We start from the raw sequence: 19,002 nt of genomic DNA, 5'->3' as shown, positions 1-19,002 counted from the left end.
AAGGCAGGACTTGCTTCGTACATTGGGATTGAAATTTCAATCTTAGATAATTAATGTTCCGTCCCAAGCATTATTTAGATTAGATTAGATTCCCTACAGTGTGTAAACAAGCCCTCCAGCCCAACAAGTCCACACCGACCCTCTGAAGATATGCAGGGTAGCTGGGTTCCCTGGGATTGCATTCTCTGTCAATTCTTTAGAGGGATGGGGTGGCAAGGTATGCCATTCGAATACTCCTGCTCTTCAATTTGGATGGGCTGAGGCAGGTGGCAATCTATTCTGACCTTGGCAGTGTGAGGCCTTGTAGATTTTAAACTCCTGTGTGTTGCAGTCAGCTGAACACCATGCGTGAGATTAATGTTGGGTGACAGGTGCCAAAGGAGAAAGTGAGGTCTGCAGATGCTGGAGATCAGAGCTGAAAATGTGTTGACAGGTGCCAAACCTTTAGCATAGATTTCCTACAGTATGGAAACAGGCCCTTTGGCCCAACAAGTCCACACTGACATTCCAAAGAGTAATGCACCAAACCCATTCCTCTATCCTATATTTAGCCCCTGACTAATGCACCTAACACTATGGGCAATTTAGCATGGCCAATTCACTTGACCGGCACATCTTTAGATTGTGGGAGGAAACTGGAGCACCTGAAGGAAACACACGAAGACAGATAGTTGCCTGAGGCAGGAATCAAACCCTGGTCCCTGGCACTATGAGGAAGCAGTGCTAACCACTGAGCCACCATGCTGCCCCAAAACTTCATAACAAAGGAATGAGAAACAGTACTTAAAGAAAACCTCATAATCAAAGGAAGAGATACGCAGAGGCCTATCCTTTCATTGTCAAGTTTGAACACCATCCCTGATGCTCCTGGCACTGTGATGAAAATAAATAATAAAACAAAAACAGGTGTTTGGGCTTCTTTTGGTTCCATAATTTGTTATTACTCAGCCAACTTAGCACGAAAGCCACAACCCTTTCACCACTCAAATCCACCGTTAACATCACAGTCAGATCACAATGCTATAATTGAAGTCCGATCTGAATAGCTAAGTGAAGACCATGCCCAATTTCTAGTGGGTACCAGCTCAGAATTGCCTGCTCTTACCTGCTCAGAAGTGCAGGTTAATGCTAGAGGCTGGAGAATGGAGATTGGTGAGTGCTTCCCACTGACAATTCAAAATGTGTAGATTGACTACTTTTTGCCAAACAGGCAGAATTAAAACCATTCTTCCTGTTTTGTATATTTCATCACAAGAGGAATCGCTTCATGACCTGTAAACTTATATACTAGTTTAATACTAACTGGATTTTGTGGTCAGTGGCAAACAAGAGCATTTGACACTGACATCAAAGAAAGCTGCCTACCGAGATCTACTGATGGATCTGGGGTCTGAAGTTAGGTTTTCCCCTTTCCTGGTGCCAAGTCAAAGTGATGTCTTGGTGTGGAGCAAAAGTGATGGCAGTAGATGGCTAGGCAACCAAACACACTGAAGTATTCATATGAAGAACAATTTATGAAACTAAAATCTCATAAAAGCTTTTTTTTAATTTAAAATTTCAATAAGCAAAATAAATTATGTAATTTGATTTAAATGGAAGCTATAAGCATCCTTTTAAAATATATTTTAAAAATTTATGTTTCACAATTATGGAAAAGTTTGACATTTCACAAATATAAAATTAGCTTTACAGGGCTAATGTGCATCTTTATGAAGTTAGTATAAAATTAAACACTAAGTCACACCTCATTCAACAAGGCGTAATCTTTTTCATGGATTTTTGTAGAGAGGCAAACAATGCAAAAGTGGAAATTTTCATGAGTTCGCTGATTGCTTGAATATTGCATAGAGATCTCAACAGTACACCCTCTGGAGAGGCACAGAATCAGTAACAGCTGTCTCCAGCTTTCTGCTATTCTGTGCATGTGCATGCTGCAGATGTTGTGGTCAGTTTCAGTGAAGTAATGATGGCAAGTGCTGACAGCTTCACCATCATTACCACAGCAAAATCAGAGCCAGTGTTGCCTTGAAAACCAGACAACTGTGAGATTAATTATCAATGCTACCTGTCCAGTTTATCCTTGGGAAGTAAAGGGAGCTTTTGTTCAAATTGTTAGTCATTTTCCCCATAACTAACTTCTTTCTGGTAAATCATTAATGTTAACACAGATACACCTTTATTCATTTTTTTTTAGATTGGTTCAATTTATTCTGAATACTGCAAATCCAGGTCTGAAGTTAAATATAATACTTGTCTTTGTTCCTCTTGTGGCAAGGTCTCCTGGTGGAAAATGTTTAAGAACTTGCCAGTGCTGTATCCTATTAAAATGTTTCAAATGGCCTCTTTTGTTTTTCATATTTGAAGAAGAAACCAAAATACTTCCAATGGGCATTCTCACTTGCCTAACGTAGCATGTTAAGATCATAATAGGTAGGCAATGTTAAAAATTTGTCCTATTATTTCTTAAATTATGTGCATTGTTTTTATTCTAAAAGAAATGACAAACAATGAAGTTTTGGAAGATTTGGAAAGATTTACCACATGAACTATCCTTCATTGAATATCAGCCTGGATATTGTGGCATACAGGCCACAGTGGAATCTAATTCTACCCTCACAACTGCAGGAGACTTGCCTTCACAACATCTGACAAAGCTGAGAAGGTTGTTTTCTGCTGGTCCCAGATTAATCTGGCAAGCTAATCCACCATTACCTAACAATTCTGCAAACCATGCTGAGGCAAATTGCATATTATTTTGTAATAATATTATATGGCTGTGTATCTAGCTGAACCCATTCTATTGTCTAAAACCGTGATTGAAATAGATAATTTGGCCTATCAAATCTGCTTCATCATTCAATGAAAGTAGGACTGATCTGATCATTCTCAACTCCACTTTCATGTCTTTTTGCCATAACCTTTGATTCACTTAATGATTAGAAATCTGTACTTAATGGCATTGCCTCGATAGCCCTCTGCTGTAAAGAATTTGACAGATTCAGTACTTGCTGAGAGAATAAATTCCTCCTCATCACTGTCTGTGATGGGTGCTATTTTTCTGGATTATGCCCTCTGCTTTGAGACTCTCTCATAAAGAGAAACAACTTCACTGCATCTACCCTGTCAAGCCCCTTAAGAATTTTACACTTTTCAATAAGGTCTCCTCTCATTCTTCTAAACCCAAATGACCACAGACCCATCCTACGAAACCTCTCCTCGTATGAAAGATCCCTTTGTACCTGCAATTAACCTTGTAAACTTTCTTTGGACCTCTCCAATGCCAGCTTATCTCTCCTTAAACAAGGAGACCAACATTATTCTAGCTGTGGTTTTGCTGGTGTCTTGCAAATTTTAGCAGCGTGTCCCTATTTTTATATTCCATTCCCATTGAAATAAAGGCCAACATTCCTTTTGACTTCCCTGTTGCACACTGCTCTCCATCGTTGCCTTTATTCGTCCAGTTGTAAACACTATTTCCATTTATCTGCACTTGGTCCATAGCCTGCTGTGCCATAGCACTTTAAATGCTCAGCCAGATGTCTCTTAAATGTTGTGTGAGTACCTGCCCCCATTACCCCATATTTCTACCTCTGGGCAAAACAGAATTTTCTCATATCTCCTCTAAGCTTATGACTCCTCATCAGAAACTTGTGCCCTCTGGTCTTACACGTGTCTGTCAAGGGAAAAATATTCTCATGATCTACTCTGTCTATGCATCTCAAAATATTGTACACTTCAATCAGATCTCCCCCAGTCTCTTCTGCTGCAAGGAAAACAAACCCAGTCTATCCAGGAAACCCAGTCTCTTCTCATAACTGAGAGTTTCCATCCCAGACAACATCCTGGTGAATCTTTTCTGTAGCCCCTTCAGTGCAATCATGTCCTTCCAAAAGTGTGATGATCACAACTGCACACAGTATTCCATTTGTGTTCCAACCAATGTTTAATAAAGTTTTAACAAGACTTTCTTACTCCTATATTCTATACTCTGACTAATGAAGGCAAGTATCCCATATGCCTTCTTCACCGTCCTGTCTACCTGTGTTGGTACTTTCAGGGATCTATTGAATTGTAGACCAAGGTCCCTTTGTTCCTCAGTACTCTCTAGGGACCTAACATTTATTGTGTAAATCCTCCCATCAATAGACCTCCCAAAATGCAACATCTCACACTATCAGCATTAAATCCTTTGCTAAATTTGGGACAAGTGAGTCATTTCTATGCTCCAATGAAATGTTAATTGAATAACAAGTTTCTGGAAATCTGGAATTGTTCAGAAACCTTGAGATTTGTGAATAGACAATAGATGCAGGAGTAGGCCATTCTGCCCTTCGAACCTGCACCACCATTCAATATGATCATGGCTGATCATCCTTAATCAGTATCCTGTTCCTGCCTTATCTCCATAACCCTTCATTCCACTTGAGAGCTCTATCCTACTCTTTCTTAAATGAATCCAGAGACTGGGCCTCCACTGCCCTCTGGGGCAGAGCATTCCACACAGCCACAAAAAAGGTTGACACAAAAAAAGTTCTGGATAAATATATTAAGGTTGAAAAACTAAATCTTTGTGTGTGGTCCAAAATTCCCTCAGTACATTTCTGGCATTTAGTCTTTTTTTGTAGCTTGCTACATTTGTAAACCTTGCTGGGATGACTGCTTTTTCTGTAGGAATGAGACCCAAAGAACAACGAGAATTTCTGGCAAGAACAGTCTGACCGATTGAGTATCAAATTTAATTTGAAAACAACAGACTTTACAGGAAAGCGAAATGAAAAGATTTATGCAGTAAAACCTAGTACGTGCTTCTCAGAGTTAACAGTGATGGTCTGCCTCCAAAATTACATTTTTTGTAATCCATTCAGAGCACATGAGTTTAGTTGGCTGGATATTGTCCAGGCCTTGCTACATTTGGATAATTCAGTACCTGAGGTTTTATGAAAGGTGCTGAAGATTGTGCAATCATCAGTGAACATACCCGCTTCTGAATTTATGATGGAGGTAAAGTCATTGATGAGTCAGTTGAAGATGGTTGGGCCGAGGACACTAGCCTGAGAAACTCCTGCAGTTCGCATGTCTGATATTATTCACATTGGACTCCATTTTGGCATCATTTTTTAATTGTTTTGCTTAATGCCTACAGGATGTCCAATAAGAGGTATACAGAATACACAGGTCATGACATCAATCAATGTTTAGCATTGATGTGAAGCCAATACTGGCAACTATCACCAATAGATGAAGACATGTTCAGCTACAGCAAAGATCCCTCATTAACATTATTTAAAGTGATATTCAACTACTGAAATATTGCATCCTGACTGATTTTTCCTGGTGCTTGCAGCATTAATGTTGAGCATCAACTCATGCATGGTTTGAGTGTAGTGTGTTGAAAATTCCATTGGATACTTTGTCTATCTGAGGCTTCCACAACACATACATCAGCAAGGAAAGTTGAATAGGAAGGATTGATAGTAAAGGATCTATTTTTAAAAACTTGGTAGTACTAATACTGAATATTTTTGGCTGAATCTACTGTTTCTTCCCTAGGACTTCACAACAGCAGTGAGGATGGTGAAAAATAGAAAATCGGTCAATAAGAAATTTGTGAAGGTATTTCGCATTGAGGTTGTGTTAGAGGTACACATAAGAGACACTCCATTTTAGGATAGCAACAGGAAAGCCTGCAGTGTATACCGAAACAGACACAGAAACAGACAAATACACACAGATCTTACCAAAATAACTATACTATCAGAAAAAATGTCATCAACAATTTCAGGAACGTTTCATTCCTGTGTTGTTGATGGTATGTTATTGTCCATGGTCAATTGACCACCTTTCAGTGAACGTTTGGATCTGCTACCTGTATTTCCAGTAACTGTGACAATTTGAAAGTACACTTGCAGATTTTGAAATCACAGATGACAAACAAGGCCTTATTATGTAAGTGAAGAATTGCAAGATTTATTTGCAGCACTTCCATCGAAGTAAAATTACACTGACTCAGATTGTTAGTGTTTTTTATTGCTATTGCATGCCCCCCAAAATACAAAAAAACAGAGCAGTTGTCTTCCAATGCACTAAGGAAGGAGGAAATGAATTTACCAACACTGTATTTGATTAGGCAATGCACAAAAACTACAACTTTGGTGATGTTGAACATGTCAAATAGGGATTCAAAACATTCATAATCAAAGGTTGTCATGCTAGGTCTGAATCCAGTCACTCAACTCAAAAAGTTCATTCTGCTTTCTCTCCACAGATACTAAAAGAGACCTGCTGAGTTTCACCAGCAATTTCTGTTTTTATGTGTCACTAACTGAAAGCACTCAACAAAAGCCAGGAGTTAGACAGGCCATTGTTCATTTCAGACTTCAGAGTTACTGAATTTGAGGTGTCAACAGTAACTAACATGCTCCAAATTTGACACATGTGATCAATGGTCATTGTCGAGACCGTGGTGCTGGAAAATCGCAGTAGGTCAGGCACATCCGAGAAGCAGGAGAATTGACATTTTGGTCATAAATCCTTCACCAGGAAAGGCCAACAAAGCTCATTGTCCTAGTAACTGGAAACCACTTGTGAAACAGCAGTGGGAGTCTCACAAACAGTTGTGGCTTGTCCAATATGACTATGTAGCTGCAAATCAACACGTTTCACCCTCTCCCAGTCACCAAAGATCTTCCCTCCATCAAACTTGACCATCCCCCAACACTGTTGCTTTGAGCCACCCACCATCCCTCTTGATCAACTGTCAACCTAGAACTGCCAACCATCATCCTCACTCAGTTCCCCCATCAAATTTGACCTGCTAGCTGTCACGCTAGACCCTCCCCATATCGCCAATGACTCACCCTTGGTTCCTATTGGGTCTCCTGTCCTCCAGACTGACCTCGCCCCAGTCACACTTGATCCCCCCTTTATCATACTTGATTACCTTTGGTAGAGACTGGCCTTCTCTGTGTCATTCAGCTCCCTTCCTCTGCCCCACAAACCCTCTTAGGCCCACCATGCCCCAATCACTCTCTCAGAAGCAGCCAAGCTTGACCACTTGAGATAGCTGCCATACTCAATTCCTCGCTCAGCCACGTCCTGAGCGCCTGGGACAGCTGCCACAGCCCAGCCTCCTTTCACGTGGTGCCAAACAGTGTCCAAGAAAGAAAAGTAACACAAATCCACCAGGAAGACCATCTCACCTTCTATAACCCACCTTTAACTAGTTATGAATCTGTAACCATTTGTTTCTTGTTTACTGCTGGATTTGTCATACAGGTACAATCTAATCTGATAACCATGTGTTTTAATGACTATATGACATGCTAATACATTAAAAATAGGTTTCTGCCACTTTCTATCAGAATCTGCAATCTGCCTTTAATCCACCATCAACTTAATATCCAACTTTCATCCTGGTGTTGGAAAGCTATAACGCTATTAAAAGCTCCCACTGTCTCTTTTCCTGTTTCAAGACACAGCATAAGGTTTCTTCCCATGAGTCAATTGATAACATTTTTATCTGTGAGTTAAAAAGTTGTAGTTTGAAGTGCTATTCTATAATTCAGACTAACATTTTACTGCAATGTTGAAGGTGTTATTTCTGTCAAGAAGCAGAGACCCTTCTACAAGCTTAGCTGATGTAAAATATTTCATTCTACTCATTGAGGATGATCATGGAGAAGCTCCAGCTAACACTTCTCATCAACAACAAGAATAATTAACTTACTGTCCATTTTGTTTCTCTGTACAAATGGACTGCTGTATTCCTTGAATAATGAGAGTGAATGCACTTCAAAAATAACTTATTAGTTACAAACTGTTTTGCAATGTCACTGAAGCCTAAGATACTATGTAAATCAAAGTTCTTTCTCTTAAAACAAAACATTGGTAAAATCATGAGATACAAGACTAAGTTAGAAGACGTAGAATGCAAAAAGGGATTTAACTATAAATAAATACAGAATAAGTTAACAGCTAGAGAAACAAATTACAGAGCTGACCAAAAGGAGAAGCCAACACGGGTAAACAGAACATAACAAATTAGGAATATATGTGTCAGTAAGAAGTGATTGAAAAAGATAAATGAAAGATAGTGGAAGTAGGGATTTGTACCAAATTACCGAGAGTTAGACTAGTGGGAAGGTGTTATTGAAATTGAGGGGGTCCTAGCTTTGCTGGCAGATTGTTTGATTTTTAGTACAATGCACTATTACCAGCACAAGTTCAATTCCAGTACAGCCTGTGATCATCATCATCATCATCTCCAGTTGTGTCTGTGTAATGGGAGAGCAGCCTCTCTGCTTATTGAAATTTTCATTTTTCTCCTCCAGTTATCAGCCTTGCAACAATGTTTTGATACTCTGATTTCACAGGTAATGTGTATTCTAGCCTGACATTCTTGACAAGCTCATATTAATGTGAGCTTAAATTTACCTGAAAGTTGGTGGAAACAAAGCTTTCTTTCAAAATCATATTACTTATAATTGATTCATTTGCAAAACATGTAAATATGAGGAACTTCCTTCTCAATTCTTCAGCAAGTGAGATAAGACCAATGTACCTGGCTTAAATCTAGATGAGTAATTGGTCTGACAAACAGGTATATCATTCTGTCAGTCTATATAGTAATTTATCTTGTTAAATAGACAGCCAGTTTGCCAGTGAGAACATTTCATTTATGGTCAGATTACCCAGGCACCTTGCATGACTCTGATTTATACTTGCCTGCTATCTTCAACATTATTAATAGGCATAACAATTGTGTCTTCAAATTAATTCTGAAAATGTCACATTCCTGTGACAATGAGCTTTTTCCTCTTACACTGATATTTCTTTCTTCTTCCCCGAACTTCTGAACATGAAGAAATGTTTATAAAATACTTCTGATTTTGTGTCCCATTTGGGAAACAATTTACTCTGTCTATTGAAAGAGCGGCTGATGGGATTGTGTGCTTTGTGGGTTATGTGCCCTCTGTGTGATATCAGTTTGATAGTGGGAAAGCATTCAATTGGACAGTTGGCTAGTGCCATATTCCTGCCTCTTCCCTGAAAAGGCCATGCAGGGAAAGGCCTGCAAATTATTTTCCTGTCCTGTCATCAAATAAAGCTCTTAAATGGCAATGACTATCCTTTAAAGGGTCTCATTTCATTGCCAATAGGTACTAACTTGGCACCGGGTAAGAGATTTGCTGTGATGAAAGTATGACTGGCAAACTTGTGGGTGCTGGATCAGGTTCCTGACTGGTGGGGAGCAATTCCTTGTTCAGAGGCATTTCCAGGGAAGTGGCATTGGGAGAGGAAGGATGATCGTGACAGGTGCCTTTAATGCCAACCCTCTTCCCTGTGATCCAGCAACATTCTCGTACCTCAGACATGAGCAATACTGGCAGCAGCCACTGCCTACTCAGCGGCAGGGCCATTCAGTAGAGTTGATAGCCTCTGATTGGCCAGCAGTTATTGGTAGACAAGACACCTGTCCCCCAGAGACCAACTACTGTCCAGTAAAATGCTTGTTGGCACTTATTAAGGAAGGTTTCCCTAAAGAGACAAAGCAAGTTCTATGCAAGACCACCATTGCCACCTTTAAGTACTGCAATGGGTGTGTGCGTGTATGTGTGTGGCGGGGGGGTGGGGGGAGTGTGTGTGTGGGGGGGGGAGTGTGTTTGTGGGGGGGGGGGAAGTGTGTGTGTATGGTGGGGGTGTGTGTGTGTGGGGGGTGAGTGTGTGTGTGTGTGTGAGAGAGTGTGTGTGTGGGGGGGGGAGTGAGTGTGTGGGGGGGAGTGAGTGTATGGGGGGGTTTGTGGGGGGGAGTGTGTTTGTGGGGGGGGAAGTGTGTGTTTGTGGGGGGGGAAGTGTGTGTTTGTGTGGGGGAAGTGTGTGCGTGTAGCGGGGGGGGAAGTGTGTATGTGTGGCGGGGGGAGTGTGTGTGTGTGAGTGTGTGTGTGTGTGTGGGGGGCGGGGAGTGTGTGTGGGGGTGGGGGTGGGGAGTTTGTGTGTGTGTGGGGGTGGGGGTGGGGGTGGGGAGTGTGTGTGTGTGTGTGAGTGTGTGTGTGTGGGGCGGGGGTGGGGGGTGTGTGTGTGGGGGGGGGGAGTGTGTGTGTGGGGGGAGTGTGTTTGTGGGGGGGAAGTGTGTGTGTGTGTGGGGGGAGTGTGTGTGTGGCGGGGGGAGTGTGTGTGTGTGGGAGTGTGTGTGTGTGTGTGTGTGTGTTGGGGGGGAGTGTGTGTATGTGTGTTGGGGGGAGTGTGTGTGTGTGTGGGAGTGTGTGTTTGTTTGTGTGTGTGTGTGTGTGGGTGGGGGGGGGGTGGGGGGGGTGTGTGTGGGGGGGGGGGGTGTGTGTGTGTGGTGGGGGGGTGGGGGAGTGTGTGTGTGTGGGGGGAGTGTGTTTGTGGGGGGGGAAGTGTGTGTGTGTGGGGGGGGAGTGTGTGTGTGTGTGTGGTGGGGGGAGTGTGTGTGTGTGTGTGGGGGGGCAAGTGTGTGTATGTGTGTTGGGGGAGAGTGTGTGTGTGTGGGAGTGTGTGTTTGTGTGTGTGTGTGGGGGGGGGGGGGTGGGGGGAGTGTGTGTGTGTGTGTGTGTGTGTGCGTGGGGGGAGGGGGGTGTTGTAATCTGAGGCACAATCCGTGATGCATCAATCCTGACATCACAACTAGTAATTGCAGGGACTTCTGCTGACACCAGAGTAATGATTCTCACCTGTTATTTCACTGTTAAGTGCACAACATTAACCCTATTTCAGTTCCTCCTTCCCAAGCTCCTAATGAAAGGATTAAAAAGATTTTGAAATGTAGCTGTTTGTGCCTCCTTTTTATTCTCTTTGCACTACCTTCATCCAGAGGTGAGAAGAGAACAATGATTTCCCCACTTGGGTCTGTTACACGTGCACTCAGGGCCTGATTAAATATGTTGATTCAGTTTGAAGATGTCAAAAACAGCACTGCCAGCTGCTGTTGTAGGGAGCTGGGAAGTGGAAGATGTTGGGGGGTTGGCAGCATGCACAGAGCCATATCATGGCTGATTTTAGCTGTTCACCTAACCAGCTCCATTGACTAAAATTATCCCTTAAATTGCCGTTGTAGTCTTATCATTGATCTTGATGTTAAATCTGTCACCTTTTCCAAAAATATCACCTACCTCCTGAACATTTGCAGTTTTTCTGTCATGTGACCTTGACATCCACCAGCTGTGTCATTCAGAATGCAGAATTCAGATGTTGACTGGATGAAAGTGAGGACTGCAGATGCTGGAGATCAGAGTCAAGATTAGAGTGGTGCTAGGAAAGCACAGCAGGTCAGGCAGCATCTGTGGATCAGGAAAATCAACGTTTTGGGCAGGAGCCCTTCATCAGCCCTCCATCAATTCTATGGTAGATAGCACCATGTAATTCCTTATTCTTTCCTCACCCAATGTTTCCTATATCTGATCTCCTTTCATCCTTGGGTAACTTTTCTGAAGGCATTCTACCCAGAGTGCAGGGTGTTCACCTTATGCCTTTGATTTGATTCTGACATGCCTGCTCTTATTTGTCTTCCTTAACTGGCTCCAGTGCTAAAGCAGTGCTACATGTAACATTGAATAATTAACTTTGGTCTGCCTTGTAAAATTGATCCAATTTAAAATTACCTTAAGAAATATTTCTCTGACTACAGCTGGTTAGATACAATGGCAAAGAAGCCACAGTTTTTTTTTATATACGAATTCGATTTGTGAAAACATTCACATATTATATATGTTACAATCTCAATGTATTTTGATGACAGCCTATCATTTAAATTGAAATGTTGTGATGTTTCTTTCAACTAAAAATAAAATTACCATTCTACATAATGTCTGTTTGAACATGGCTGTTAGAACAAATATGCAATGTTAGTGAAACTTTACAAAAATACATTGAAATATATAATACAAAATCTAATTTGCAATCAATGGTGCAATCCTCTAAAGGTCTGAGTGATATGGACTATGGCAAAATGCGTGGCAACAAATATGCCAAGGCTCATCTCCATGTCGAAATTATTTTGATTTATCTTTTAATCTTCTCACAAGTGATGCATGAGATTCTAGCTAGGCCGTGAGCAGCTGCCAATTGGAGGGATTTAGTGCTTGTTAAATGCCTCATTACTGCCACAACTCATCTTATTAATATTCAGACTTCAGTCATGCCCAAGTTGCCAAACAAATTAGACATTGGGAAAACAAGAGTGGGTACCTAGCAGATTGAGCTCACCACTTGCTCGAAAAGACCTTCATGCTAGATATTGTGCAACAACAATTCAGGGCATGTTCCAAGGGCATTGGCCACATATAGTCCTCATCTGTGGCCAATGGCATTTGGCATCTGCTAACACATCATGATCATCCTGGCACTTGGATGCACTGGCAGTATGTTCTATGTTATGAACAAGGCCAGACCCCCTCAAAACACTTTAAGAAGGTAGCCCAGACCTTAACTTATTCTTATTTTAAAGGCAGATGTGAAGTGGATAATCCAGAGTGATGCAGTTGGTCAAACCACTCAGCTTTAAGCAAAATAGAATTTATTTAAACACTACAGTTGAAATATAGACAAAAGAAAGCAAAATTTAGAATAACTTTACTTGAAAACCCATCTGACTCAATACCACAACTTAATGAAGGAGCTGTTCCAATTCCCATAACATCCCATAAACACACCCCTTGGCAAGAGACAAATTCAAACTTGGGTTCTTACAGACAGGAGAGATATCAGAGAGAAAGCCAATCTGCTGAAGGTTGGAACCTTTCTCCACTGCAAGCAGCGCTGACTGTTACAGCTAAACCAGACTAGAAAAATCCTGAACTGGGAGAACTGGCCACTCCCTTGCCATTATTAAACTAGGCTCCTCCCAGACATTTCGGCACCACTGCCTTTACGACTGAAAGTGACAGCATAATCACATCTGGAAGCACAGGTTTGCAATGTAGGGTGCAGCAGTAATCAGCATTGGAAAGCTGCACTTTGAGGACAGGCACAGGTGTCCAGCTTGTAAACTGGTCTAGGCTGCATCTCAGGGCTGATCTCTTACTTAATGCCCACCTGCATACTCAAAGCATCTCCACCTCATTGTGCAGTGCCAATTTATGAAATTACAGAAGCAGGCAGCTAACCTTATTGGTCAGCAGTCCTTAGTCTAGGGAGTGTGCAGCTTGCTTTATGGCAGTGTGCTATATCACTCTCCCATGTATCTGCACAAAGAGGCAGCAGCTTACCAAACACATAGCATATTCTGCAACAATGCAGCCATCTCTTCGAAGGGTAGTTCTTAACGAAGTGCATGGAGGCACCCTTCAATAGGTGGTCCTGACACAGTAAATCAAGGGTACCTTCTGATACATATATCCATGGAGCGTGTCAGGTAGCCGGTCAGAGGGTCTGTGCCTCTGCAGTCTAGAAAGTACGTCATGGCAAGTCATTTGCCTCTGTAACAACCTGTTTGGGAAATAGGGTAGTTGGGGAAATAAGCATTCATCAGTCAGATATCTGAGCACATTTTGCCCAGGACTGTCCAATTATATTGATCAGGGTGTTGGGTGCAAGTCAGTTAATTGGGTTCATCCACAGAAATTAAAGGATAGTGTGCTGTGAATTAGACTGACAGTAGGGTTAACATGGGACCTGGAGTAGAATGGAGAATGATATTTACTCGGTTCGCGGAACATGGATGTCTCAGCACTCTCACAGGACTTGTGTCCTGTGATGACCTGGATTCTCTCCTCATAAGGATGAAGACATAGATCCTGGGTACTTCTCCACCTGCCTTTGCTCTCTCTGTTATGGGCTGCCTTCGCCTGTAGTGGGAAAGGTTGGGCACAGGGGAGGGTGAAATGAATGAGATTGCAGTGGGTGCATGGCTGTTAGTGTCGGTCCATGTGGGAGAAAGGTGATAAAGTCTAACAAAGTCCTGAGAAGGCAGGACAGAAGGCACACAGCATTAGTGATGTGGGATGTTTGTTGGGGTGGTGGAAAACAAAAGCAAGTGAGGGAAAATGTTGCATGAAATAATAAGTGTGGCAAACATATTCTTTGGTGTTAGCAAAGAGGAATTGAGTGTGAGGTAGCAGAGAGATAGATGCATCACTTACACTTGTTCAACAGAGAAGGTCAATGACTTTCTTTCTATGCTGAAAGCCATTCTTCTCCAATGGCACTGACCTGGCGGTGACTTCAAGTTGGCAATGTCTGGTGTCATGCCATGTTCTGCCAATCCTCTGGCAAAAAGATGTCCACCCTGTACACCAGGGCCGTCAGAGCCCTATCAGAGACCCGCATTGTCACGTTCCAATTCTCTGACATGTTGAGACTCTACTTGTCAATGAGCTGGCCAGCTTTGGAATGCCAGTGCTTGTCAGGGTGTGCAGTGACCTTGTCAAGATGGTGCAGCTGCAAGGGGTGCCAGTCTTTGGGCAGATATCTACTGAGTGATGAGTTCTTACTGGGATGGTGCAAGATGGGGCAAAAATTGAGTGTGCAAGAAGTCGTAGAGGTGTATTGTTGATTAATGTGGTGAGTTTCATAAGATGGACTGAGAAATCTTGCTAGGCACTGTGGCAAAAAACTCCTCCAAATGCAACTTGGACTTAGGCAAACAAAACGTAAGATTCAGGGTTAAATGAAATTGGGAATAGTGAACATGGAAGTGAAACTTTATTGTACTTCAGTGTGGAATTTTTCAGGTGAAAATAACTATGCATAACATAAAATACGCACAATGTTATATTTTATAAAAGCGAAACATTGTGCATGCTGTCAAACTAAAATAAAGAAAAGCAGAACGTGCTGGAGAAAGTCAAAAAATTCTGAAACGGAATCTTATTGGATTCAAATCATTAATTCTGTTTTTCTCTCCACAGATGCTGGCAGAACCGCTGAGTTTGTCTAGCACCATCTGTTTCACTGTTTCATTTTCAAATTGATTTCAATTAATCGAACAAATGGCAAAGACGTTTGCCACCAATGGGGAAGTTGAGGGGGGAGCGGGGGGAGGATGATAGAGGTGTTCAGAAGTTAGCTGTTTGCAATTTCACGATATGTTTGTTCCCAGTTGAAATGCGGAATGGAATCTGTGTTTTTTTAATCCCTCAATTCAGCTTTCACCTTGTTAATCCTTTACACCTCTGACGACTATACTTTTGTATTTGTTATTGCTACAAAAGCCACTGTTCTGTAACTTAGAATTCAAAGCTCTATCGTGATCAAAGAGGTTTCCATTCTAAAGTGCTTAACCTAAACAGACTGTGGCTGATAAGATACGGGTCAGGGAATGTTTTGCAGGTCTGGTGTTTGTTCCAGTTACATGCGTATACATTATATCTGGTTAACTGTTTATTTTGATCTGGTTTATAGGTAATATTAGAATGGATCTGCTGCCACCCATTAAGAACTTCAAAGATAGAGGTTAACTCCAACATTTGGTGATAAAGTAAATCATTGTTGGCTGAGGAAAGGCACTTTCACTACAACAAGATGTGTTTATTTCATTGATCTGTATTCACTGAATGTAATCATTTACAGTGCCAGAGCTACTTACATCTTGTACATCTGACACTTCTACAGTTCCCAAAGCTTTAATATAATATTAGTGGCCTGTTTGGTCAGAGACATTGAATTGTATGTTTATTCATGCTCGGGTGCAGCCTTGCCAGTGGACCATTTTCCATCAACTAAATATAATAATATTTATGATTTACAAAGTGTTTGCTTGATGATTTATCTTTGTGGTGATGATTTGGATGATGGTTTCTGAAAAGGTTATCATTCACCTAGCTACCCGTCATGGCGCAGTGGGAGTAGTTTGACTCTAAGACTTGTACTTCAAGCCCCGGTTCAAGGACTCAGGCTGAATCTTACCTTTTTTTGAGTAATTGTGAGTTGTGTCGCATTCTTTTTGGAAGGAGCAAAGTTTTTCACCACATCTTATCAAACTCACCTCTTTATTTGTCCCTTGGTGCCCATCTCATCCAATTCTAGCCCCAATTTACCATGTGATGTTGCTGGAACAGCTTGGCACTATTGGAATATCCAGAATTGCCTGGTAACCCTTCTTCTGGCTCCATTTTTAAAAGGCTGTTGCACATCCAGACAAGGACTGTCAGTCCTGACATGTCTCATCCAGTTCCTGACATTCAGCCTGGCAAGGAAGAGTAACTGATGCATTGCGGGCAGGGTCTCAGATGGATGGGGCATTGCACTGCTGGGACATCCTCTTGCCTCAGCAGACTAGGTGTTGACACTAGACCATGTCAGCCTGGTCCGTGCTTGCCACCCCAGCTAATGAAGTCTCAGCTGTCTGGATGAATGCATAGCACTGTTGGATGTAGCTCAATCATCTTTTTCACTCTACCAACAGAAGTGCCAGCATCTTCTCTCTGATACATCACACTCACTCTATCTCTGCTATTGTATCCATCTACCATCAACCCTCTTGCTCTATCACTCTCATTACTGTCTGCAATGGGGCAGGAAGAGTCAAGATGGGTGGGGGATTGCCTGACGTTCAGATCCTTACCCCTTCTGAACAGAGGTTCCTGACTCTGGTCACCCTGAGCTGACCTTGTTCAAGCCGTTGGATTGGTGTTAGATTCCCCCCTTGACTTACTATGCTGGGAGCCCTGATCAAAGGCCTTCTCCCTTACCTTCACTGAGCACTGCTAGCAACCATGACAAGATTCCTGGCTTTGTGCCTGTGCTAAACAACATGGCAATACAGCAATACTGTGAGCCTGGTACCTCTGGCTGAGGAGAAAAAATGCAAAAAGACAAGGCAATGCAGGGACTCAGAGCTCCAGTTAGGCTCTAAGTGATTGAGAGCAAGACAACAAGTGGATCAGAAATGTGTCATGACAGTTCCTAGAGGCTGAATGTGCTGGTTGTAATTGTCCATATATGTGCATCTGGCCAGTATCCACGTTGTTGTTATTGCCCAGTGTCCAACATGGAAGTCCTTTTGGAGAAGACATCATGTTGACGGGCTATTTCCACATCTCAGGTGAATGTGAAGATGATGTAGCACCATTTCAAAAGGGGCAGAATGGTATCCCCAATGTCATTACTAATGTTTAGTCCCTAACAAATATGATAAAGTATATTATCTCATCATCTTACTATTCATGATATCATCTATGCACAAATTGGGCATTGCATTTTCTACATTACATCACTGAACAAACTTAAAAGAAAAACCTTCATTGGCTATAAAGTCTTTTCTGATGTCATGGAAGACACTATATGCATGCAAAACTTGTTTTACATATAATTTGAGGGGAAATTATTTATTATTGTTTTTAAATTGTACACACAGTCTACAGCTGAAAATGTGTTGCTGGTTAAAGCACAGCAGGTTAGGCAGCATCCAAGGAACAGGAAATTCGACGTTTCGGGCATAAGCCCTTCATCAGGAAACAGTCTACAGTTTAGCAACATTGGCAGTCAAAGCTTTTCATTTTGCATTCGTCAACCAAACCTTAAAGGGAATAACAACTGTACTGATTGAGTGGCAATTGAAAAGAAAAAAAATAAAGAAAAATAAGAAGAAGCATGTTCTACTAATAAAGATTTGTCAGTGGCTCTGCAATTCTCTATTGGAGAATTACTGAAGTTTAGTCAAAAACAGGTATTAAAAAATGAAATCTGAGACATCTATTTATTGTTGACCATTTTGTTGGCCTAATTTTTTTGTGACTTTTGTTTTTTTTAAATTCTCAGTTCATAAATATGCCTTAATTGGAAATCTGTCACAACTTTGTGCATCTATATGCTATTGTTTATTCTTGTCACTTAGGGTAGATACAACTGCTTGCGTCTCCTTGGAAATTAGCAGCATAATACTTCACAAATTTGCAATGGTAATTGCATCAAAGACAGTGGATGTGATCCACAGGGAGCTTCCTGCACCTTTTTTGAATGGGAAATAACATTGTAACTAAAGCCAATTTATGTCTATTGCGACATTTCCAGTTTTAAATTGATGACAACCTAGCAAAATTATTTGAAGTCTCTAAAAATAACTTGTGACACATTTGTCTTGTGTTTATTCTACAAGATATATTGCAGCAACTCTCCAAGGATTTACGAACAGCATGCCCCAAACCTGGAATCTCTATCATCAAGAGAGACAAGGACAGAGCGTCTATGGGAAGATCAGCCTCCACACTCCACCCCTCACCCCCACCATATCAAATTATCTGAGTCATACACAAAATTCTTTGGAAATGTATCGCCATTCCTTTGTCAAAATGCCATCATAGCCCAACAGGAATGCGAGAGCAGCTTCACTACATGACTGAAAAGGTCCAAGAAATCAGCTGACCAAGCATCATTTGACAGTGAGGGATGCCAACTTTGTTAATGACACTATTGTCCAAAGAATGAAGAAAAATATGTCTTGAAGATGAATTGTGATTAAAAACAACTCAAGGAACATTCTGTTCTTGGTCAGTAATGAATCAACAATGATTTCAGCCTGTGATTGCTTTCACTTGTATCCATTGAGAAATTATTGTTGCTGCCTTTTTTGAGAGAAAAAAATAATATTATAGCAGAATAAAGGAGCCATCAGAAACAGGTGGGGTGGGGGGGGGGGGGGAACTGTAAAGCACAGTGAGAGAGCAGAACCTTTATAAATAGAGAAGAAATTACTGGAAGTGGAGACAGAATAGCGAAGCACTGTGGGAGAAAGCAGAGTTAGCGAAGGGGGTGGTTATGTTGAGAAAGGATGTCACAGGATTTAGAGACACTGGAACGCTTTTAAATATAACTTATTTAAATTTTACTATACAGTATTCTCTAAAGTAAAGTTATTATCAATTAAGCTAAAACTAAATCCAACTTGACAGTTCAATGAATCAGTGTTCAGTAATTTAACCAAATCTAAAGATAAAGTTAAAATTAATTTAACCTTGGGTTTGGGATCCTGCTCCTGAAATACTGCTTTCCTCAGAGAACTTGGTGCATTGGAAGTGATGTGGGAGGATAATGTTGTGGCCACTGGTG

At 41.5% G+C, this 19,002-nt stretch overlaps 1 long non-coding RNA gene across 1 annotated transcript in view; it reads left to right on the top strand.

Annotated features, from left to right (window-relative positions):
* Window positions 1–18,340, top strand: part of LOC132817916 (uncharacterized) — a 77,910-nt gene extending 59,570 nt beyond the window's left edge. Inside the window, exon 4 of the long non-coding RNA XR_009644932.1 lies at window positions 18,053–18,340. This is a non-coding gene — a long non-coding RNA (uncharacterized LOC132817916). The remainder of the gene's footprint in view (window positions 1–18,052) is intronic.
* Window positions 18,341–19,002: the final 662 nt, after the last annotated feature.

This window comes from Hemiscyllium ocellatum, chromosome 8 (assembly GCF_020745735.1).
Source record: "Hemiscyllium ocellatum isolate sHemOce1 chromosome 8, sHemOce1.pat.X.cur, whole genome shotgun sequence".
Taxonomy (NCBI): Eukaryota; Metazoa; Chordata; class Chondrichthyes; order Orectolobiformes; family Hemiscylliidae; genus Hemiscyllium; species Hemiscyllium ocellatum.
The sequence above is the reverse complement of the archived record's forward strand: the minus strand, read 5'-3'. Positions and strand labels throughout refer to the sequence as shown.